A 24,431-nucleotide genomic window follows, 5' to 3' on the forward strand; every position below is an offset into this window, starting at 1 on the left:
CATTTCAGGCACCTTTAATCACTATAGAGGGCCAGCTATACAGACATATGTGCCCTTTGAAACATTTCGAAAGCAGCTGAAGCACTCCAGAACTGTACCTCCTGACATGAGCTGCTGTTTTTTTGTTACATCTGTTCATAGGTCCTCCAAGAATCTCACAGTACTCCACTTTCTGCCTTCTTTTCCCACAGTCCACCAGAGAGGAGCGGAAAGCTTTGCAGAGTGGACAGGCTGACTAGCCACTCTCAGGACCCCAGCACTTGGGACACTGCTGCGGGGTCCTTGGCTGCCACTGCAGGGTCCCAGAGCACTTGGAGTGCTCTTCTGGGTCCCCTCGTGGCATCACTGCCAGGTCCGAGACACCACTTTAGCACTTGGGACACTGTTGGGTTCTTGCTGGAGAGCAGGATAGGGCATTGATGCATTAGCTTCACTCCTTCCTCCTTGCAGTCTCCCTGCTGAGGGGTGGGGAGTTGTGGAATGGCAATGACAGCTCCATTCCCCTATCCTGCTTGCGGACAGAAGGATGGAACTGTAGGTCACTGCAGTCTCCTGTAGCACTTCCTGGCTAGAGATTTTGAAGCATTGTAGGCAGGGGGCACCGCAGGGGTGTATGTATTCCCCATGGCTGAAATTATACTGTTTTGAGTAATTTTCCAACCTGTTAAGCTCAGAAATGTTTCAAATGCTACCTTTGTCCACACCCTAATAATCTCAGATGTGTGAGCCTATAAAATAATAGCATTCCTTCTTAGTTTTAAAACGCACCTGATGTTAAATAGGTGATCAGGGCTAAATTTGTTGCTGATGTCAATTGCGTTTTATCTGTATCTGCAAGATAAACTTGCTGTGATTCCCAGCAGTGCCCACAAGCATGCCACAGTACAGTGCAGGCTGTCCCCACCCCACCCCCAGACCGGAGCCAGTGAAATCATGCATGCTGTATATCAGGCAGGCTAATTAATGAACATAGATACAGAGGGCAGTGTGTGTGTGTGTGTGTGTGTGTTTGTATGTGTGTGTGTGTATGCATGCATACACAATCCCAGTTCCCAACCCCAGGTTTATCGCATGTCCTTTTGTTAAATCAGAATTCCTTTAGTCTCCAAAATTTAAACTAATTGACTCTGAACTATAGCTATTCCTGATCGGTTAACTCTAATAACAGTAAACCGTAATAGGCAGTGCATTTTTAAAGGACTGCTGAAGTTGTATTTCCACTGTGTGTCTTCAGCTATCAAGAAATGTAATGACCCTCCTTGAATAGTCTTTCTGGAGTGTTTGATGGCTTTTGGAGGGCCAAATGTACATGGTGATGGACATAGAAGGTAATCTGCAAGAGTACAACAATGGGAGTTGGCCATCCCAGTTCTTCCTTTTCCAGAATGTCAGTCATGGCTCTGCAAGTCCTCTGAGAATGACATTGTGAAAGAACAAGAGGATTTGAAAACTAAAGAAAAGAGGGCATGACACATACTGTCCGTACATAGGGGCAGCTTTGTGGTTCTGTATAAATTTAATAGAAACTGATAGCCTATCATAGCTTTTACCTCTGTCATAGTATATGATTGCATATATAAATTCCAAAACATTTCCTGGAAAGATGATCTCTGTTCTGGAAAAAGACACATGGAATATAATACATTGCATAACATCTGAATGATTTAATTTTGATCAGATTTTATACGATTGTCCCATTAGTTCAGAGTTCAAATGAGAAAGTCTGTAGGAGTGAAGAGGTGCCTTGGATTGGGAATAGACTCTATCTTATTTTTTTTATATATATAACAGTAATACCTAGGAACTAGCTGAGAGCAGGAAAGAGGTGGGAAGAAATGGAGAATTTGTAAATGGGGAGACAGTGTTCTGTCCTGAGTGAGAACTGTAAAATAGGAAATATCAACATCTAACAGTCCCAAAAGCAGTAGTTTCTGAAACTGCACTTTGGCATTTATTCCTGCCAGTTTAAGTTTCTTTGGTTCCCAAGGGCTGATGCCTTCTCCCTCTCCTACTTTCCATCAGAGTTCAGAATTTTCTATAGAGAAGTTTCTTTTAAAAAAAAATCCTCAAAAACTGATAATTTCTTTTAAGGTACATCGAAACCTATTTTACAGAAATGGTCTTAAATGTGTGACTACAAAATACTAGCTAGCCTTCTCCCTGGAATTCTTTTCTTCAGCTATGGAGAGGGAAGGTGTACCAATTGCTGTATAATGGATTATGCTTTATTTTTTCATTGGCAAGAGGCTAATGTGCATGTTTCTTTATTCAGATATCAATCAAACCATGTTGAAAGTAAGGCTGTCGTATGTTTTAGTGTCTCCATTCTCTTCCTATTCTTCCCTCCCCTCAAGGAATACAGCTGAGTTGACTAAAATGGAACACCCATGCAAAGTAATACCCTGTATATATTTAATGTACCCTTGTGCTTGGTCCTGCTTCCATGATTATCCTAGATTAACATGATGAGGATAACTCCGCAGATTGGTGGTGGTGTAAATAACAATAGAATCTCATTCAGTTTCTGGAGCAAAAACTGGACTGCAGTTGAGCTTTGCTGAATGAAAGAAGGCTGCTCTAAAACACCGTGATTGCATAGTATCTCTCCTTTATAAGAAATGTTATATATTTGTGTTGCTACAGGTTTATCAGCCAAGGTTAACAATTTGGGTTAACCAGAAACTCTTTCCAACCAGCCAAGGAGATGGAGGATTTCCTAAGGTAAAATTAATTACATAATTACACTTAACTAGTTTTCTTTAATGTAACAAGCACTTCACTAAGGATATGGCTACCCAAAGAAGTTGCTGTGAGATAAGGTAGAGTGTGAACTTCCTCCGCCACTCTGATCTGCTTCCTCTGCCCAGTCTGCTGCTCTGCTTCCTATCCTGTCTGCTGCTGTGCGGCCTGCCCCCTCCCTGCTCTGCTGTAAGTTAAACGCATAAGCAGCCCATTCCTCTTGTGGCAATCATGCTACGGGTTGGCCACCCCTGGAGTAGCTGATGAGCAGTAAGCTCACACCCAAGCTACCTTGCAGTAGCTTGCTTCTTTAGCCCATGCCCTAAGATTGAGAGTTGTATATAAAATAAAGGACTGTGAATGTTCATTACATTTATTTTATGATTGCCTTAAAAAATAAAATCATGTGATTTGACTATCTCACAAGTTTCATCATATGCTCACTATTTTTCTTAAAGCCTCAAGGACCCTGAGTCAGGCAGTTACATGGGAATCTCAGATTTCATTTAAAAATAAAAGTGTTTTTCCCTCAGAGTTGCCAAAGAAAAGCTTGAAAACATGTACCTTAGTAGCTTCAGAAGGCAAAAGAACCCCAAATTTATTAGTTTTCAAGCGCTCATGTATTTTAGGCCAGTCTTGTGGTTTTTTTGGGCTTGACTCATGAGTTTTGAATGCTTGGTGTTGGCAATACCACTTCAACAATATAAAGAAAGAGGCAACAGTCTGAAGGGTTCCTAAACTATAGTAAAAGGAGAAACAATTATTTTTTTTATTTCTTTCAGATTTTTGTGTTCATGTCTTAACTGCCTCCGTGACAACTGCACAATGTAATTAAAGGCACATCAGTCATGTTTGACAGTACAAATATTGTTAACACAAACGCAGAATATATGGTATATCTGACGATTTAAATGATTTGTCTTTGTCGTCATTACTGATTTGATAAACCCCAAATTGGACATGAAATTTGAGTAGTAAAATAAAGGAGTTATTCAAAAACCACTGAATATAGTTTCATTTCCATATTCTTCTTTGTTAATGACTCAAAATCTGGCAGCAAAATTGGCAAGTAAGCAAAGAGGAGAGAAAATGGAAAACTGTTTTTATTATGTTTCTATTACTATCGAGACCAGAAAATTCCTGTGAACAAAATGTTGCTGTCCCATCTGGTTAATAGTATGTTTTCCATGCTTTTTTTATAAGGAAATTTGAAACTTCTATTTAAGGTATAGTGGCACGAGCAATTTTTGGGGACGCCTACATGTGTGCAGTAACCAAAAATTACTGTGCAGTATGTATGGCTGCGTGTCTATACAAGTGTACCCATACTGCACAGTAACTATGGTAACTTATGCTGACTTGATGATGCAGTTAGCAAATTTATACCCAGAGTAGTTACTGTGCAGTAAGGCAAATGTAGATGTGCTACTGCGCAGTAACCCTTGTTTGTGGACTCACTTAGGTCTGAATTCAGTAGTAGATTAACTTTAGTCCCAAGTCAGTCCACACACAGTTTTACTGCACTGTAACACCTGCACGTGTTGATGCTGGCATAAAAAACATTTACCGTGGAGTAAACTAGAGTGCATATTTACAGCACAGTGTTTATTCTGTGGTAAGTGCTTCCATTCTTATCCTGTGGTAAATGCAAATTGTTGAATAAGAATGAAATGAATAAAATGGGATATCTTGCATTTAATGCAGTATAAGACTGTGCATATGGGCAGTTAGCAGAGTAGCTAATGCTCTGCAATTTCACACACTAGCTTGTTTTGTATTAACTTGTTCATTTAACATACATAGACTTCCGGTCCACTTATGAGATTTGCAGATTGTCTTTATATGTGAGCTTGCAGAGTTTCTCATGTATGGGAGCATGTATGGGAGTATTATCATTACTGGCATTCAGAATACTTTCAAAGTTCAGCCAAGTAGGCCAGTAGCAATGCTAGGTTAAGGGGTGGCTATTGCAAGAAGTACTGCTTTTTCATAGCTTGGTCACATTTATATGAAATGAATTCTATAGTTGCATAGACCTCTGAGGATCCTGACAGAGATATTATTTTTATAGTGCTACAAAGTTTGTAACTACAAAAAATAAAGTGCTACAAGCGGCCACACGGTCCATGCTCCCTGGCTGGGGCACAACAAAGTTGCCACAAAGGCTTGCTCTTTAATACTTGTCTCGTTTTGCCCCAGGGTAGCCTGTCAGTGAGCTAGAGGGGCTCACTGACATGGTTCCCTGCTTCCCTGCTCAACTGATTTAAGATCTAGGCTGCTCTGGAGCCCTTTAAAGTTCTCAGCTGTTGGGCTTGCTGAAAGTGCAGGAACAGTGGTTTTCCCACCCAGGCAGGCCTTGTTACTGTCACAGTAGCCCTGTCCCTGTTGCTGCCAGGGGCAATGGGGACAGGACAGCCAGCAAGCCACACTGACAGCTTGCTGGTGATCTGTCATGGAGCCACCTGCCCTCCCTTAGAAGGGGAGCAGAGCACTGTGGGAGGTGTGTGGGGGGGCATGGCTTGTGATCTGGTCATATGTTAAATTTGTCCTGACAAGACAAAAAAGTTGGTCTTTGAAACAATAACTTCTCTGTTTTGGATCCACTATCTTTGTGGCGGATCAATTTCTGGTATATTATAATTAGAGACCTACCTCAATTGTGGTGGAGGTTCATGGTGCTGTGGCTCGCTTAATTTTGCTCTTCTTGCTGCACATTCTCCCCTGCTGCAGAGTGGCTGAGACAGAACTGTGGTATTAATTGCCTCTCGGCCACTCAGCTGGGAGGAGGGGGTGTGTGTGCGGGGGGGTGGTGGTGAAGAGAAGAGTGAGATTAAAGGTGCTGCTGTGCTGCAAACTTCCACTGCAATTTAGGTAGGTCCCTAGTTATGATGTGCTGCAGAAAACTCCTATATAGCCTGCAACAAATAGAAAAAACATTACAGATCATTAATTGGGGTACTCACTAGGGCTATGCAAAACACCATTGTTTCGTTTTGATGTCCCTTTTGCGGTTTCGAAGGGACAGAGTGTTTTGTTTCGTTTCGAAGCACGGTCCCATTTCGTTTAGTTGAAACTGTTTTGCTGTTTTGGCCCGTTTCGACATTTCACCCATACGCTATAACGGGGAATCATGAAAATGCCTAAAATGTTGTCATTGTTGCCTGTTTCGGATGCAAATTGCAGGGATGGTAGTCCCTTCTGAGCGCATGAAGCCTGCCAAGTTTCAAGGAGTTGGGTGTGGAGGTTTCTTGGAAACTGCACCTTAAAGTCTTGAAAACAAAATTCATACTTGCCAGCAGTGGCAGCCTCCTGTTAGGCCTGTGGATCCTGGGGCTCGCACCCCTGGGAGGGCCGTGGACCTGTGCTGGACTCCTTCTGGGGGTGCGGGCCCCCGGATCTGTGCCAGATGATGGGAGGCTGCCACTCCTGCCTGGGACTGGCGCTGGGCACAGCCCATGCCCAGCACCAGGCTCCATGGAGCTCAGCCTGGCGGTGGGAGGTGGAGTGCAACCCCGGCTCTCCCTGCTTCCCGTCACCGAACTGTGCTACGACTGTCTCTGCCAGCCCCATGGAGCTTAGCCCAGAAGTGGGAGAGTGTTGGTGGGGGTGTGGGCAGAGCTGGGGCTGTGCTCCGATTTGACTCTGCCAGCCCCACAGAGAGCAGCCCAGTGGCAGGAGGCGGGGAGTGCTCTGCCTCCCGCTGCTGGGCTGAGCTTCATGGGGCTGCGATGCCACTCAGAACGCAGCCCAGTGGTGGGAAGTGGGTAGAGCCAGGGCTGTACTCTGATCAGCTCCACCAGCCCCATGGAGCGCAGCCCAGCGGTGGGAGGTGAGGAGAGCCAGGGCTGAGCTACATGAGGCTACGGAGCTGCTCGGAGTGCAGCCCTGGATCTCCCCTGCCTCCCACCACTAGGCTGCTTCGAGTGCCCTAATTTCATTTCAAAGCTGTTTCGATGCTTTTTGTTTCATTTTGTTTTTGCTGTTTCGAGCTCGAAACGCATCAAAACAGCTTCAAAACTAAACACTCGGCGAAAATTCACGCAGCCCTAGCATTCCCACTGTCCAGGTTGGTAACTCTTGTCATTAAGATTTTCCTGGATCAACATCCACCTTTATACCAAGTTGCTGCTGCAGCCCAAGGTTGAAACTATAAGTGGGTCAGTAAAGGAACAACACAGCAGTGCACGTGGATGTGTGCAAGAAGCTTGGAAGAACTCTACTCCTTCAATCTGGAGATATTTCATCATTTTACCCAGGCCTAAAAATAATAACCAAATGGCTAATGGATTCTGAGATGGACAGAAATACAGCATTGTAACTTCTTGGCTTGATTTGGATTCCAGCTTTTTCATTTGGGTATATTTGCATCAGTAAGTGGTTCAAAGGTAATTTGCATATACCTGGAGAATAAATATTTTGGACCATCACTAATTTACTTTTGATAATTGTTTCAAAACTAAGCCTAGTATTAGACACTTACACTCTGACATCCTTCAAAGTATCACATTTATCTGAAACAGTATGTTCAGAATCTAATTCTTTCATCAGGTTTATAAAATTAGTCAAAATAATTTGGGGAAAGTGTTGAGGCCTTCAGTTGTACAATTTTGTGGACTCTTAAGCAATCCTAAACAGCCTAAAATATTGACACAATAATGAACAGTTTTTGAGCTCCTGATTTCAGATTAAAAGATTTTTTTTTTCTCATGCAACAAGCAAGTATAAAGGGATATATTTAATAAAGGGAACATATTTCCAGACCCAGAGAGGTCACATGGGATTTTTTATCTTATGATTGTATGGCAGAAATTCAGGACTGAGATTGTTTTCACAGCTGAAAAGGAACTGCTCAACACAATGCTTTTGGAAACTTGCCCAGTCCTTTGGTTTGTGTATGTGCGTGTTTGCATGTGTAAGTTTGTAGGGTTTTTCCCCCCCCCCCCATATCCTGTAATGATCAACAAGTAACAAATTAGTGTTTTGTTTTGTTTTAAAGCAAAAACATTCGTGAAGCAACTGAGTTTTCTATTAAGATATTGTGTAGTCACTGGACCTCAACGAGAAGAGCTTAATTCTGAAGTTCTTAGACAAAACTCCTGTTTTGTTCTAGCAGGGACAGGAAAGAATTCTTTCTTTGTCATACCTAAGTAGCCAGTCTGTAAAATCAAGAAGAGAAAATGGGTGTATTTCCTTCCACAGAGCTGTGGAGTGTCTGTATACTTGCTCCCAGCGTATGACCTAACATGAACCCCTGCTCAATATTTCTCCCCTTGATGCAGTCAGATACATTTGCTCATGATCCCAGTCCCTCCCACATGCAGGTTCTGCTGCTCCCTAGCAAGGGCTTTTCATACATTCAGAGTCCTTTATTCTCCTGCAGCCAAAGTCGGTCTAAAGGAGAAGGTGTTCTTGCCCTTGAATAAAGACTTGAGGATATTGCTGACTATTGCTTTGGGTGTGTGCTTATGGGAGTTGTAAAGCAGAATTTAGCCTGTTGCTGGGTTCCAGTCTGAATTGAGACAGTGAGAAAGTAATGGAATAGCTGAGTTTTCAGAGCAACTGAATACATTTAATACGGAAAATCTGATATAAATTACAGTTTTGTTGCCTTTGAGGCCAGGAAAAAAAATCGGCTCACAATAGTACATTTTCAGCTCATGAGACGTGTGTGAGAGCTTATTCTGTTTCTGGAGATTCTTTATGGTGATTCTTTATGATCCTGAATTTTATACTTTTCTTGTCAAAAAGACTGAATTAAAAAAAAAGTCAATTTATACTAACAATGACTTTGATTTCTTATGAAAACTTCCGAATATGCTATGTTATTTTGTAATACTCTTTTGGCTGATCATTTTCCTAATTGAGATGGCTCATGCTTCTACTTATGATCTCTTTCTAAAAACGCAAACAAAACAGAACAGCTTTTTTGATCATTTCCAACAATTAATAATTACTGTTTTTTTCTTCCATGAAAGGATGGCATTTTCTACCATGGGTATTTTCCATGCTTCTGGGCTTTGCTGGTTGCTCCTGCATCCCCCTTTTTTTCTGCTGTATGTGTCAGGATGATTTTAAGCCTTCCCAGAGGCATTGGGTGGTGGCTAAAGCTAAGGCTGGGGACTTCAGTTGGGGTGTGCTGATTCTCCTGCTAGGAGCAAAGCCAGAGGTTTCTGCCCCAGGATCAGACTGGCCATATCTCTGGTCAGGAGGGAATTTTACCCCATGGTCAGATTGGTATGGACTGTGGGAGGGTTTTTGCCACCTTCTGAAGTGGGGGTATGGCTTTCTGCCCAGGACCTCCTGAGTATATATTGTCCTGCTTCTAAAACATTGTCATTGGTTGTTGTGGATCCCCTGCTTTACCTGTGGCAGGTTAGGGTGTTAGGTCTCTGTGTCAGGGTTGAGGGTAGTCTTATGTAGAGTTTAGATCGTGGTTGTATGGATTGGTTTGGATAGGGATGATTCTACCTCAGGGGAAGGTTTGGACTAGATGATCTCTGGAGATCCCTTCCAGCCCTACTTCTCTATGACTGGTTCTATGGCATGTTAGTAATTTTATATCACTTACAGTTTAAGGGCCCGATTTGGCAAGGTATTTCTGTTCAGTGAAACAGTTAAGCACATGCTTAGCTTTGAGATCTTCATCCGGGGTTAAGCAAATGCTTAAATGCTTTGCTAAGTAGGGATAGACTCTTAAGCACATTTGAAAAGGCTTTAGTGAATTGGTACCTGGGCCCTTGGGGTATTTTAAATATTGTGTGCTGTGGTTAATGGGAATCAGCCAAAATAATATCACTAACATTGCACTATTTTAATAGCATGGACTCAGTGACAGGATGTTATGTTACCATTTACTGGGCCAGTGAGAGAAGGATAAATGTTCTTTTCATTGAAGTAGTGCAGGGAAAGACACTCGATGCAGTGGTTCTCAACCTTTTTAGACTTAAGTTACCCTTCGGTAGACTTGTAAAGTCAGGCCACTTTTCTTTTTTTTGACTACAGAAAAATAATAGAGCAATTCTTATATTGCAAACAACTTATAAAGATGACAATGGATCAGAATGTTTTAATACTTGGGATGCCTATTTGAAATTTCTGGATTTATCTTGTGAATCAAGTTTGCACACCTAACAGTGCTAACATTGCGTGGCACCCTGCAGAACCTGTAAAAAGGTGCACAAGTCACCCCAGGGTGCTGCTGCCTTGCTTGAGAGTCCTAAGCACTAAAAGGCATGCTACAATAACAAAGTGATCTTTTATAACTCAATGTTTTTATATACTACAGCAGATGTAACAATAAAATGGAGCCTGGGGTTATCACTCCCCCTACAAACATTTCATAGATAGACGGAATTTTTAACCTTAATTTTCTGTGCTCCTGGCTTCCATTTTTTAAAAAATGTCTGGTGTCAGGAAACAGCTTGCCATAAAGAGGCACTTGGTGTAAAAACACTAAATTATTTTCTTTTTGAGTAACAACCAAATCCATAAATTTGTGGTACCAAGTTTTGCCTTCATGATTTTTTTAAACACATTTTAGTTGTTTATATATGCAACTCAGGTAATTAGCCATCTAGCAAACACAGTTTATGTAAATATGAGTTCATATGCTAAACAGTTGCTTGTACAGATTCAGGCCTAGATGGCCGCTGACTCTTGCGGAGGTGCATGTGTGTGATAGATAGGTTCAAGAAGTTACCTCTCCATCCCTTTATAGTCCTGTATGCAGGATGGGTTGTTTGCAATTCCTGAAGTTGGAAAGGCAAAGGACTGCTCCTAACATATACTTACAGGATTAAGAGTTGCTCCAGAGATGGGTGGGGAGGAAACAGACCTGCTTTAAAACTGGACCAAATAATTGGGTGGGTATTTTGGAGGGAGGTAGAACCATTTTTGAAGTGTAGTATCCACATTTCTTAGGCAGAATGGTGAACTGAGGGGAGACTTGTAGCTTAAAGCATAAGTCCTACCTAAGCTCCAGCTCAAATGGTATGCTTCTTTACATGTTCCAGGCAGTAGCAAAGCTTCCCAGTTTGGCCACTAGATGTAGTTTTTGTAAACTTAGTCACCTGAGCTGTAGGAGACACTGACTCAGCTAAAAATACATTTTTTTTTAAATCCAAATCCCCAAGACTTCTGTGCAGTTCTTAAACAATCCAGTCTGTCCTATGGAACTAATATTTACAGTTGAATAAACTGTTTACTGTCTTAGCTACACTTTACAATACCATAAGTCTAAGGACATAGGAGGGGGAGTGGAATTAATTGAACTGGTTTTGTAGAAGCACAGCTAATTTTTTTCCCTTCCTGTGCAGGGATATCTTCTTATCCCGAAAGAAGTAAATCGCAAGAAGAACAAGGAGACTGAAGCTTTGTTCCTGATTCCACCAAATGACTATGGACACCATTTCACCAAAATCAATTACCTCTACTCCTTTTAATCATAATTCCTCCATTTGTATTACATATGGTGTATGGGTTTGATGAGGTCATGGTGTCATATATCGGGAATTGTTTCTGTGTAAATCATCAAGTGTAAGAAGAAACTATGGGACTCTGAGCCTTGCTTTAGAGAATTACAGTGGACAAATGTGTATTATAAAACTAGTTTTTAACATTCTGACTCAAGAAAAAGCTCTCAGAATTTCACACTGTGAATCCATGTTTACAAAACATTACAGGTGGGCCTTCAGGCCTGGTTCGACTACAGCAATGTCTTCCACTACTCAAACTCCACTGCTCACATGCAACTGGTAAACAGCTGCCTCTCCATTTCCATCATTCCTAACTGCTTCTTGCAGAGGCTGAGAGTCCCCCTTTTTCATTTAGATGTAACAAGCCTAGTAGTTTATTTTCATCAATTGTCTGTATATCTCTATATTTTATCCATGTACTCTTTTGATGTATAGAAGTAGTATGAAACTCATGGTTTCCTTGTGGTAAGTGATTGTGATGCTGCCACGGGATTTGAGACACTGATGAATGGTGCTATTTTGGACTTTAAACATGCTCCTTGGCAAGGTAGCTCTGATGGAGTTATTTTTTATTTCCATGTTCTGAGAAGGTGTTGGTACTTTGTTTTCCTGAATGTTGTTCTTTAGATTGGACTGACTTGTTTCCTTGTGTCTTCAGTGTGGCTTTCTTATTCAGTGCTGTAGGTGAGTAACTACTAATAGAGTAAAAGAGAGGAACCTATTCCTTATCAGGGTACACTCACAAATATGCAGTTGTAGTGGGAGCAGTCACAAAACTGTAATTTACTTAAAATCTCCTTTCTGTATCCTGTCCACCTAACTTGGAGAAAAATGAGCAATAATTTTCCAGGGGTCTTTGGAAATCTCTTACATTTTTGTCTTTTCTAAAAGGCTTTTTTGAAAACAGAGGCACGTTTTAATGTCCTCTTAAAATCAATAACATAGGTGATATGTTAGGAACAGAACAGCTAATTGTTTCCTCCAACTTCAGAAGGAGAAAATTGTAAAAAGCAAAGAGCCTATTTCCACACTATTGTCAACATGTGGCTCTTACACTTTTGTAGTTGCTCCCAGGGAAATACAAACAAACACACACAAACAAAAAAGCAGTATCATCTACTCATGGAATGTTGTTGTGTTAGACACAGTCTGAAAGCCCACCTTAATTTTTTATATAACTCTGTCTTTTAGCTCTTCCTTTTACAGGGCAGGCCTTGTTCTGAACTGTTTTTGCTTTTGACTGTTAATACCAATGCATGCACTGCATTTCTTGGGTTTCTCCCTCCATCCATGCCCTGTATTCCCTTTCCTGTATATTTTCTTTTCTGATAGATTAGATACATCAACTGTGCTGTATATAGAGCAAGAAACAGTATTCAGCAGTTGTGGCATTTATGTATAGGTGCAGTTGTGTACTGCTGAAAACGCAGGCTTTTGTAACAATGTGATCTTTAATAATGCACTACAAGTACCCAATGTATTTTAGCTATTTTAGTAGGATTTGTTCAATAAATATGCAAGCTCTAAGGGTAGCAATAATGTCTTTGTGTTTCTTCATTGTTATATTTTTGTACCAGTCTTTCAAGTGACTTGTTGGAACAGTTTATTTCGGAAGTATCTAGGCATGTGAACAATCCTGTTAGAATGGTTATGTACTAAATGATAGCTGTCATTATATGAAGAATGAGGCTGAACTGAGAAAATAACAGCCACTCATGGATTGGGGTCTCTTTGGACCTGCGGTGGAAAGCAGCATGGCAGTAAGGAGCTAGTGAATGCCCAATCTAAAGGCACTGCCAATTGAAACAACCTGATTGCACTAGTTTGTGTAAGTACATTTCAGGAGCAAAAACAAAGAGCAACACAAATTCAAAATGACCAAAAACCATTTATTTTAGTTCCCATCTGTCCAGTGCCCTGGTATGGTACTTGGAACTTTTAGGTTAACCAGCAATAGAAGAAACTATTCTCTCAACAAGCCAGACATTTGTTATTGCTGGAACTGAAACAAGTTCAGCTTAATTGCAAGTATTATATAATGATGTATCTGTCTTGCTTTAGACCAGGAGTCATCAGCAATGTTTTCTAGCAGGGGCCAGAATGACCTAGCCCTGGTCTGAAGTGATGGGGCAGTACACCTAGGTACCTCTGTCACCTCTCCCTGTCCCCTAGCTGTGGTGTGGTACAGCATAGGGAGAGCCCCACCTCTGCTGGAGCCCCTGCTGTCTAACCAGCATGGTGTAGGAGAGCTCCCCTTCTGCTGAAGCCTCCAGCTGCAGTGTACTGCAGAGCCTGCTGCTGCCAAATGCTGCCCAAGCCATGACACCTCGGGCTGTAGGTTGCTGACCTCTGCTTCAGATAAAGGAGAAGTGCAAAGCTCCTGTTGAGAGAGAGTCTCCTGACAGACAGGGTCAACTTGCATTTTGGTTGCCATTTTTAGTAACAGCGCAGGTATTGAGCTACAGCAACCCGTGAAAGGAGCCTGTGGATTTATGTACACAACAAGGATCATATATTTATTTTGTTTCAATAAAAGTCATTATAGCAATTGAACAGCGAAATTGCTACTGAAACAAGAATAAACACCATTTACTAGACTTGATTAAGTAGTCTTTCAAAGTCAGTGGGTTCAGCTGTCAATCTAAATCCCCTTCCCACCCCCCGCTTCAAGAAAAAAAGCAAAAAACCAAAAACAACTCTGCTGCTTGCCACCAGCTGATGAACACTCATTGTTCATGTTGGCCACTGTTCAAATTATACTCAATGCAGTTTCTTACCCCACTTGGCAGATGAATTCAAGGGGTGAATTTACCCTTGCGTCTTTGGGTGGATTTTTAAAACAACACCCCATTCTCCCATCTCCCCCAAAGACATTAGCATAGTTACTGATTTAAATAACCCCAGTTCTAAACCACAGAAATTGAAGACTGCAATGGATTTGGGATGAAGTTAGTCCATTCTGTTTAGAAAAAAAAGACTCTTATGAGTGGGCATTATCGATTGACTGTTAATTGTTTTACAGTATATATGAGCAGTGCCTGAAATACTGACCCGGTAGTCTCTGAACTTCTTTTTTCATGTAGTATCTTTGCAATTAGGAATGAGGGCTGAAGAATCTGGGCTCTGTTCTTCAACCAACTGCAGAACCAAACCAATCAACTAAGCTACTATTTATGGCATCAATACATACACCAGAAAAGTTCCTATTACACCCACATACATGCAGTAGACCAATAATACTCAGTCCTGACTGCTCAAAAGCCACATTAGCCAAAGAGCTAAAACAGCATACATACTCCACAGTGAATTGCAGCAAATACACAAAAGTTCAAAAGAAAAAGGACAGTACAGTTACCATTTGCACTATGTGGAGAGTGAGATAGCATATATGATACATTACTCATGATTTCAGGAAAGACATACCTAAAGCATGCAGTTAAAAAAATCTTTGGCAATATTTTCTACAAAGAGCTGCAGTTGATAAGTTGACGGAACAGCAGGCTAAGTATTACTGCGATTGGCAGCAAAAGCATTTTCTTTCTTGCTATACTAGACTAGAAGTAATCCTTAATCAATTTCACACCTTATGTTTGATGGAAGCTTTTTATACAAGAAACAGAAGAGCTATGATGCTTAAAGCATCTCAACACTAACTTTTGGAAAGTCCCAAAAAGGTGTTCAGTGCCCAACAGGGCCATTGCTGAAAAATTGCAAATGCCATTTTAAGAAATACCAGAATGAATGAGAAAACTATTGGAGAAACCCATTAGTTGTTGGTGCAATAAAGAAGGCAAACAGAGACAGAAAGGGTGTGTCCTTGCAGCCTCTGGCTGTGCTAGTGAGTGCCGCTGTGAAGATATGCCCTGCCTGCTGATTCCCATTCCACATGAGCCAAATGTCAAAAAAAAAAATGTAGCAGCTGTTTGGCCTGCACCCAGGCAACTCACACTGCCCTTCTGAAGCTCTCAGTCTTGCTTATGCTTATTGGCATGCACCAACCACTGCTCTTGTGGCAGCTACATTACACTTTCTCAGCATTTGGCATGTGCAGAACAGGAAGGAGCTTGTGGGCATGGCGTGTTGCTATGGCAGCCCTCCTTAGCATGGTCAGAGGCCACACAGATGACAGCAACACTTGTCACCAGGGCCACAGACTTCCTAGAGCACCATGTGTGTATATCTGTTCAATAGAAAGTCTGACGTTAATAAGACTACAATTTTAAGAAGGCATTTTGGGCAAGTGGACAGGACCAGGAATCCTGGGATCTATTCTTATATAATGTATTATGTGAAACTGCAAGTCAGTTCATTTGACTGCCTCACATTTCTTGTCTTTAAAACAAATAATAATACCCAATTTTCTAGAGTATTTTTCTTATCTATACAGGTGTATAAGCCCTATGTGTGCTAATTATTATCCTGCTTAAATTATTCAAAAGAGAAAAGGTAAAGGATTACCATGCAAGCCAATCAGCAAGCTAGTACATGAGTGCACACATCCTTTTTCAGGTGATTGAGTTTTATTGCAGAAGAAATCAATTGGATGTGGGTTAAAACTTATTTTATATTCATTGGTTCATTCATTAAAAAAGTAATCTGAATTAGGTTCTTCTGGATATAAAATAATCACAAAGGTATTTCTTTTCTCATTACAAACAATACAAAAGAACAGTAGAACATTTAATTCAAAACAACTTCTATATCATACTCCAATTAAATGAGAGTCATTTATTCAAGAAAAAAACCCTACCCTTCTGAAGAGGTAAGTAAATGCAAATGTTACTATCTAGATCAGAGTTTTAAACAAAAAAAAAAAAGCCAATTTAAATAAAACTTTCCATTTAAATTCTACTGAAATGAAATGACAATCCACTTTTATGCTATTTTCCCTGTTGCGAATTTGGAAATTCCATTTTATCACATTCGTAATACTTGTGACATTCTTTGCTCTAGCAAATAAATTAGGAAGCTGAGTTATTTGGAAAACCCACATCTTTAAGAACAAACTACTTTTTGAAAATTTTCAATTGAAAATGTTCAGATTTTTTTCTGCAGGACTCCAAGCTGAAATGAAAAAAGAATCATTTAGCTCCATTAAAAAAATATGCAGAAATGAAAAAACAATTAATCTTCTTTGACAAAATAACTAGCTAGGTAAATGAAGAGAATGCAGTAGATATAGCATATCTGGACTGTAGTATACTTTGGCAGTATTACATGACCTCAGAAACAAATTGGAGAAATGTGGGACAGGTAAATCGACTACAAGGTAGAAAGACAAGCAAAGGGCCTCCTCATCTGGAGAACTGTGTGCAGCTTTGGTCTCCACATTTTAAAAAGCACATGCAGAAGCTAGAGAGCGTCTTAGAGGTAGGTGACAAAAATGATAAAGGGCTTGTGAGGCAAGCCATATGAGAAGAGGGTTAAAGAAATAGACAGCCTTTACATATCATCTGAAGGGCTGCCATAATGAAAAGGGAGGACACCTTTTTTATGCTGCAAAGGGCAGAATGCATAATACCATTGGCCTGAAGCTGCAGCAGAGTAGGTTCAGATGGCTTATCAGGAAAAACTGTCATTGTGACAACAGTGGGACAATGGAGCAGACTGCCTGGGGAAGTTATGGAGTCTCTATCACTGGAGGTGTTCAAGAAGCGGTTGGATAAGCATTGGTCAGGGATGATCTAGGAGTAGTTGTGTCTAGAGTGTTCTATAAAGAGCAGCAGTTGGAAGCCCAGGAACATGCTCCCAGCAGGAGAATGAATCAGAGCTCCAAAACTGGCTTAGTTGTAAGAGAAGATTAAAGCAGATGGGATATGCTTATGGCAGAGATATGGAAAGAAGAGGTCTGACCCTTCCTTAAGAGAGTCTTTTGGGTAGTCATGCTTGCTGTCCATGCAAAGCAGCATGGAGGATATTTGGCATTTTCCATGCTTCTGGGCTTTGCTGCTTGCCATGTGAGGCTAGAAACAACTTTTCCCTCTTCCAAGTGCTGCAGTGGTTAGGACATTTTTGCACCTTCCCCAGAAGCACTGGGTATTGGCTGCAGCCAAGGCTGGGGATTTTGACTACGGTGTGCCAGTGTTTCTGCTTGAAGTTAAACCCAGAAGTTCCTGATTAGAGGTCTTGCCCCTTTGCTCAGGGTCAGACTGAAAGTCACATTTGGGATGCGGAAGATATTTCCCCCCCATTGTCATACTGGCACAGACTGGGGGATGGCGGGGGGGGGGGTGGAAGAGGGGGAAATGTTGCTTTCCTCTATAGCAGGAGGCATGGCCCTCTTCCTTTAATCTCTTGAGCGCTTTTGCAGTGGTGGGATACTGACAAGCCTCATTCCCTTGCTTTACCTATGGCAGACTAGAGTGTTTTTGGTGTCTTTGGGCACTATGTCTTGTAGCTGTCTGTAAAACAGATTGTGTAGCTTTAGGAATAGATTAGAGTAGGACTTGTATGGGATGGTTTGGATAGGGATGATCCTGCCTCAAGCAGGGGGTTGGTGACCTGCAGCAGTCCCTTCCAGCTCCATTTTTCTATGCTTCTATGAATTATTTTGCCTAAAATACTCTCCTGTTTGTTTCCCCTGCCCCGCTCCTTTTTTTTTTGGATACTGGCTTTTAAGGGTTGTTTTGAGCGATTATTTATTTCCAGATAAAAGCCATAGATAGGATTCGACGTGTCTCAATATGTACAGGTGTTTCCCTGCCTAACTTTTGAGTGCCTGTCCCAGGAGGGAGATGCAAAATGACCTCATTAGGCATGCAACCAAAAAGGCTTCTACTGTCAAAGGAGAGGTCTTGGAGATGCCTAATAGTGATTCTGGTTTACACATCTAGGTGCTCTACACAGAGTAAGAGAGGTAGAGGCTACTAAAGGACAGTTGAGAAGACTTGGACACATTGTGAGGTAGCCAGTAGGAAGCACTAAAGCACAGCTGTGTGCCTGCACCCACTCTGCCCTCAAGTGATGCATTACATGCCTCTATTCACTTGCAATTCACAATACCTGGTCCCATTTATGGGGCGGCTGCATAATGAGCTTCTAAAAACAGTGGTGGTCATGGTACCCACCTTCTGCTCAACAGCTCAAGGTATTCACCTGAATAGATTTAATTCTGCATCAATTTCCTGTGTCTTTGGACAAGTGTCCTGGACATCAGACTGTATAATAGGCTATAAAGCCAATTTAAATAGGAAAGGGCACTCTCCACCTCTCCTGGCAATTGGGCAGTCATAAGTGCAAGTGTCATGAGGCCAGTAGGAAACCAAGCAAGGGAGGGTCTGGTCTGGTCTGTCTGTAAGAGTTCTGGCATTCCAGTGAGAGGGAGACTCCTGAGCTCCAGACCCTGCTGCTAGGGTTGTTTCTGTTTCTTAACCAATGACTATCATATGTAAAATGCATAATCATTGACTAGCCAGAGCTGTAGGCTTCCTGGCAGAGGTGTTTGGAAATTTTCAGTGGGAAGTTTTTCTCTAAAAAAACACTGATTTTGATAAAGCTTCCGTTTTCCAACCAGAGAATTTAAAAACAGGGCTGGAGAGAAGGGACTTCAACGTGACGTTTTGAAGCAAAATTCAGATGGACACTTCAATTTTGTTTCTGGAAACCAGAAAGATTTAGGACCGGATTTAGTGTCTCATTATGTCTCATTTGAAGTGTCTGCCTAAGTCTTGAAGCAAGATTCAAAATGGTGGCTCTGCTCCAGGACCCACAAAACTTATTTCATGTTTAAAGGCAGACAAGGTTCCTTGGGTGAATCTGATATCTTTTATTAGACCAACCCAAATAGTTGGAGAATAGTTATTAAGCAAACTTTCGGGTTTAAATGAATATAGCCATAATGCTGCCCTGAAAAGGCTCCCTGCCCATAGCAATAGCACTGAAATCAACTCAAAACCAGTTGAGTGCCAAACTTCTGCACAATACCTAGGTGGCTATTTGTTAAAAATACATACTAATTATATGTCAAGGTAACAGTTGTATACACTAGGATCACATAAACAAGTTAATTCTAGTTTCAGATAATAAAGATTTCTGAGACAATCCTAGAGTTAAAATAAAGGACATTGCTACAACTGATAATTATTTCTAGAATGGGAATAATCTTTTGAAATGCAGCCAGTGTGGAGCTTCTACTTGAAGAGAAACCAAGCAAAATTGAGGAAGTTGTAAGAAACACGGGGGGAAGTGACCAGAAAATTTATATGAGAGAAGGAGACTTGGGAGAGGGAGAAGAGGCTCAGGAAATTTAGAACAGAAAAAAGGAAGAGAGACTGAGGAAGCTGTGGCTTGCCTCCACAGGCCTGCTGGGTCTCCTTTTATTCCAAAAGAAAGCCTTTAAGTGTATGTAAATCATTGTAATTTGAAGTGAAGCTGCAACCCCCATGGCCCACGGCTCCCCACGTCCTGGCTCCATGCTCTCGCTGCTGCACCCTCCACCTCCCACCCTGTGCCACCCAGGTGGAGCCCAGGTGTCCTAGCTTCTAGTCACCACCTGATTAATTATTGTGGCTTAGAGCAGTCTCCCTTTTATTCTCTGCTCTTTTATTTAGAATCATAGAAAATTAGGGTTAGAAGGGACATCTTGGTAAAGTCTTTGAAAAAATTATCAAGGCTCACATTTGTGAGAGCCCGGCAGGACAAATTATGCTGAGGGGAAACCAGCATGGGTTTGTGGCGGGCAGATCGTGCCTGACCAACCTAGTCTCTTTCTATGACCAGGTTACGAAACGCCTGGACACAGGAGGAGGGGTGGATGTCGTATACCTGGACTTCAGAAAGGCCTTCGATAGGGTATCCCACCCCATACTGGTGAACAAATTAAGAGGCTGTGATGTGGATGACTGCACAGTCCGGTGGGTGGCGAATTGGCTAGAGGGTCGCACCCAAAGAGTCGTGGTAGATGGGTCGGTCTTGACCTGGAAGGGTGTGGGCAGTGGGGTCCCGCAGGGTTCGGTCCTTGGACCGATACTCTTTAATGTCTTCATCAGCGACTTGGACGTGGGAGTGAAATGTACTCTGTCCAAGTTTGCAGATGACACAAAGCTATGGGGAGAAGTGGACACGCCGGAGGGCAGGGAACAGCTGCAGGCAGACCTGGATAGGTTGGACAAGTGGGCAGAAAACAACAGGATGCAGTTCAACAAGGAGAAATGCAAAGTGCTGCACCTAGGGAGGAAAAATGTCCAGCACACCTACAGCCTAGGGAATGACCTGCTGGGTGGCAGGGAGGTGGAAAGGGATCTTGGAGTCCTAGTGGACTCCAAGTTGAACATGAGCCGGCAGTGTGACGAAGCCATCAGAAAAGCCAATGGCACTTTATCGTGCATCAGCAGATGCATGACAAATAGGTCCAGGGAGGTGATACTTCCCCTCTATAGGGCGTTGGTCAGACCGCAGTTGGAGTACTGCGTGCAATTCTGGGCGCCACACTTCAAGAAGGATGCGGATAACCTGGAGAGGGTACAGCGAAGGGCAACTCGTATGGTCAAGGGCCTGCAGACCAAGCCCTACGAGGAGAGACTAGAGAAACTGGACCTTTTCAGCCTCCGCAAGAGAAGGCTGAGAGGCGACCTTGTGGCTGCCTATAAGTTCATCAGGGGGGCACAGAAGGGAATTGGTGAGGATTTATTCACCAAGGCGCCCCCGGGGGTTACAAGAAACAATGGCCACAAGCTAGCAGAGAGCAGATTTAGACTGGACATTAGGAAGAACTTCACAGTTCGAGTGGCCAAGGTCTGGAACGGGCTCCCAAGGGAGGTGGTGCTCTCCCCTACCCTGGGGGTCTTCAAGAGGAGGTTAGACGAGTATCTAGCTGGGGTCATTTAGACCCAGCACTCTTTCCTGCTTATGCAGGGGGTCGGACTCGATGATCTATTGAGGTCCCTTCCGACCCTAACATCTATGAATCTATGAATCTATGAATCAGGAGGTCATCTAGACCAACCCCCTGCTCAAAGCAGGACCATCCCCAACTAGACCATCCCAGCCAAGGCTTTGTCTAGCCAGGTCTTAAAAAACTCCAAGAATGGAGAGTCCACAACTTCTCTGGGTAACCTAGCCCAGTGCTTTACTACCCTCCTAAGGCCCTTGTACATGTACTCAGCATTTAGTTGCTAAAAATGTTCCCAGTTTAATTTTTCTTTCTTAGTATAAGACGGCTAAATAAGTAACATGGACATGATTTACCACGCAATGGCTTATTATGCTATAACTAGTAAAATGTGCTAGGGTGCACATCAGAACAATTTTACCCTCCTGCCCTTTCAGTACTACTTTACTGCCAGATAGCATTTTAGGACAAGATTTGATATTTTGGTTGGTTTATTTTCTTGGGTCGTGCTGGGTTGTTTGTTTTTTTTTGGGGGGGGGGGAGGGGATTGTTGAGTGTTTTACATTTTTGGGAGGTTTTTGAGTTCAATAGGCAGTGCTGCCCACCACCCCTGCAAAGCTTCCCACTTTTTTTCTGGGTGCTTATTGCTTGTTGCACAGGATGCTGCTGGTTGGAAGGGAAATCTTTTCATTCAAAGGTCCGCAAGAGTGAGCCTGCCTGCCTCCCCCTGACAAGTCCGGATTGGCATTGGGGGTCTGTACTGCAGGCCTCCCAAAGGGGCTGCTCCCTTGCCTAAGCCTGGTCCCAAAGCAGTTCTGCCCCCCACTTTTCCTGCATGCTTGCTGCACCGGGTGCTGAGTGTGGGTACACCTAGGGCTAGATGCTCGTGCCACAACCCCCAAGCCACTGCAGGGAGAGGAGAGTCATGCACTTTTGGAGAGGCTTGGGTCCTGCGATACACCCAGCTCTGGGTTGTAATGGCCACGTATAACAGTGTATGGTGTGGGCTGTGCTAAACTGTTGTATGTGGCTGTTGCATCCAGCCCTGAGGTGTATCTCAGTCCTCCCTATACACTATTATATGGGAGCTGTTACACCCCAGAGCTAAATCACCGGCAAAAATTTGCAAGATTAGCCCCTGGAGTCTTGTTGAAGTATTACAATAGAGATTCAATGGATTTCCATGGATTACTGAGTTAACCCAAGTGGTACCTGGTAGTGCAATAATTGCAAAGCAGGGAAGATCATGTTTTTGGGCATAAGTCAGATCCATGTTAATATTTTTAAATGATTAAAAAAAAACCCTCATGGAAGAAATTCAGGAGCTAAAAATAAAACATGTTGGAGATGTTTTAAATTACCACGATAGAAAAAAAAATCTAAAACAATAAAATCAGCTGACAAAGGGGTACACAGATGCTATTTAGCTAGCTTACTGGCAATTTTTGTCATGTGGACACAGGTAAAGTGTAACATGGTAACAGGAGAGGTGTAATGTGGACAAGTGCCCCTACTGATAAAGTTTTTCCTTATACCTAACAATGTAAACTTCCCTTGCTGCATTTTATCTTTGTGCAGCAGGCTGACATTACTATAACCCAAGCTGGGTAGCACAACCCAGAGATAATCCTCGCCTAAAGTGGCATACATTTGAGATGCTCAGAGAACACTTAGCACCAGTTTTCCCTCTTTAACACATGGATGCTTGTGTTTTAAGTGCCTTTAGCACATCATAATAGCAATGTGTAACAAAGCCCTACGTGGCCTAAATTGATGTAAATAATATGCCAATTAACTAAAAGAGAAGAGTGAAGTATGAAAAACAGGAATGTGCTTTTGCTCTTCATGCATATTCATTAACTTTCACCTTCTCCTTTATTTTGCCCCCTCAGCATGTAAGTGACATTGACTCAAATTCCATTCTCAACTTGTAACTTGAGTCACCTTTGTTGACCCCTTGGCCCTGTTTTCTTTGCTCCCCAAAGTCCCACTGGACTTCAGTCATCACACAGTGCATGCTCTTCTTCTAATACCTCACTCCTTGTGACTCATCTCTTTTCCAGCTGCTGATCTGAGAGGAAGAGATGTCACTAAACAGTTGATGTTTTATATAAAGAGAGAATATCCTGTTTTCAAACTTATATTGCATGCGTTCGGCAAGCATACAACTGAAACCTGCTTAGACAGATAACTGTATTCTTGGGAAATATATTAGGCAACCTTTAGACATACTCCTTAGAAGATCTGAGTAACCTACTACCTGGGGGCTCCTGGGTACTGAGCACCGATGACCAACAAGGTCCTTCTGCCTTTCAAAGGGTGCTGCAAAATTTCCTTCTGCATATGTATACCTCTTGCACACTCCAAACTAATTCCCTAATTCATCCCAATGCTTTAAGGTAGCAGTCCCCAAAACAAGTTCACGAACCCCCGTCCATCCTTGTACCAGTATAGTTGGGAAATTTTGATCCACAAAGCCAAATATTCATTTTGTTAAAAGGCACAAACACACGTTAACAGATTCTGTTAAGAACTCTGATTTCTCTAAATCTGCAGTTTAGAGCTGGCTGTTACTAACCCACCTTTCTGCAGCAAAACTACTGGCCAACAAAACCTACAATTTGTTAAGCTGTAGACTACATTTCTAGCTTTGCCGCTATTTTATATCTATATTCTGGATTTACTCTATCCCTGGTTATGTAATTAGCTCCATTAGTGACTGTGCTGCCAGCTATTGCTACAGCTAAGTTTGTTAACAGTCTGTCCAAATAATCTTTCCCCGGAGGGTTTTATTTCCTTTTGAGTCATTTTGGCTTGTTCACTTTTCCTCACTACCACTGTTTGCTTATAGGTAAGCTTCTGCTATGAGTCACTGGCTCAATGGTAGACTAGGCTGTTGAAGTTTATCAGGGGCCTCATTACCTGCACTCATCTAAAAAAATCACCCCATTAAAGCTACTTTTTACTCTTCAGCACTTCGAATTCTGTTCTATTTTCTTTTCAAATATGACACAAACTTTCAGGAATCCCCCCAGCAGCACGTGCATGTCTGCAGCGCAGCTGCACAACCAGGGTTCTGCAAGAACACGACTTCAAGGAAAAGTAAGTGGTCAAGCTATGTCCAAATATGGCAGTTGTAAATAAACATCAGTAAGTTATCTTAAGCTGCAGGTTACTATGGCAGCAGGAAATATTTCAGTTAGTTGCTGGAATGCGAGCCTGGCCATGGCCGGAAACAATTATGTACAATGCAGAATGGTTACTATTTAAAAGTGCACTTGGATCAGCAAAGTGAGAAAGAAAGGTTTTGGTGTATGCTGGTGGTCTTTGCATTGCTGCAGGGCAATGCTAGTGACTCTATTTTGATTTACACATGGACAGTGAATCAA

The 24,431-nt window shown here is 42.2% G+C and overlaps 1 non-coding gene across 2 annotated transcripts in view; it reads left to right on the forward strand.

The window, feature by feature from the left end:
• LOC102565124 (uncharacterized) overlaps positions 1–11,066 on the forward strand; it is a 28,444-nt gene extending 17,378 nt beyond the window's left edge. Inside the window, exons 4-5 of one of the 2 annotated variants that reach the window (XR_009461059.1) lie at positions 2,644–2,721; positions 11,055–11,066. This is a non-coding gene — a transcript (uncharacterized LOC102565124). Of the gene's footprint in view, positions 1–2,643; positions 2,722–3,521; positions 3,742–11,054 lie in introns of those variants that run through there. The other variant, XR_009461058.1, reaches the window with a different exon arrangement.
• Positions 11,067–24,431: the final 13,365 nt, after the last annotated feature.

The sequence above is a fragment of the Alligator mississippiensis genome, chromosome 3 (assembly GCF_030867095.1).
Source record: "Alligator mississippiensis isolate rAllMis1 chromosome 3, rAllMis1, whole genome shotgun sequence".
NCBI lineage: Eukaryota > Metazoa > Chordata > Crocodylia > Alligatoridae > Alligator > Alligator mississippiensis.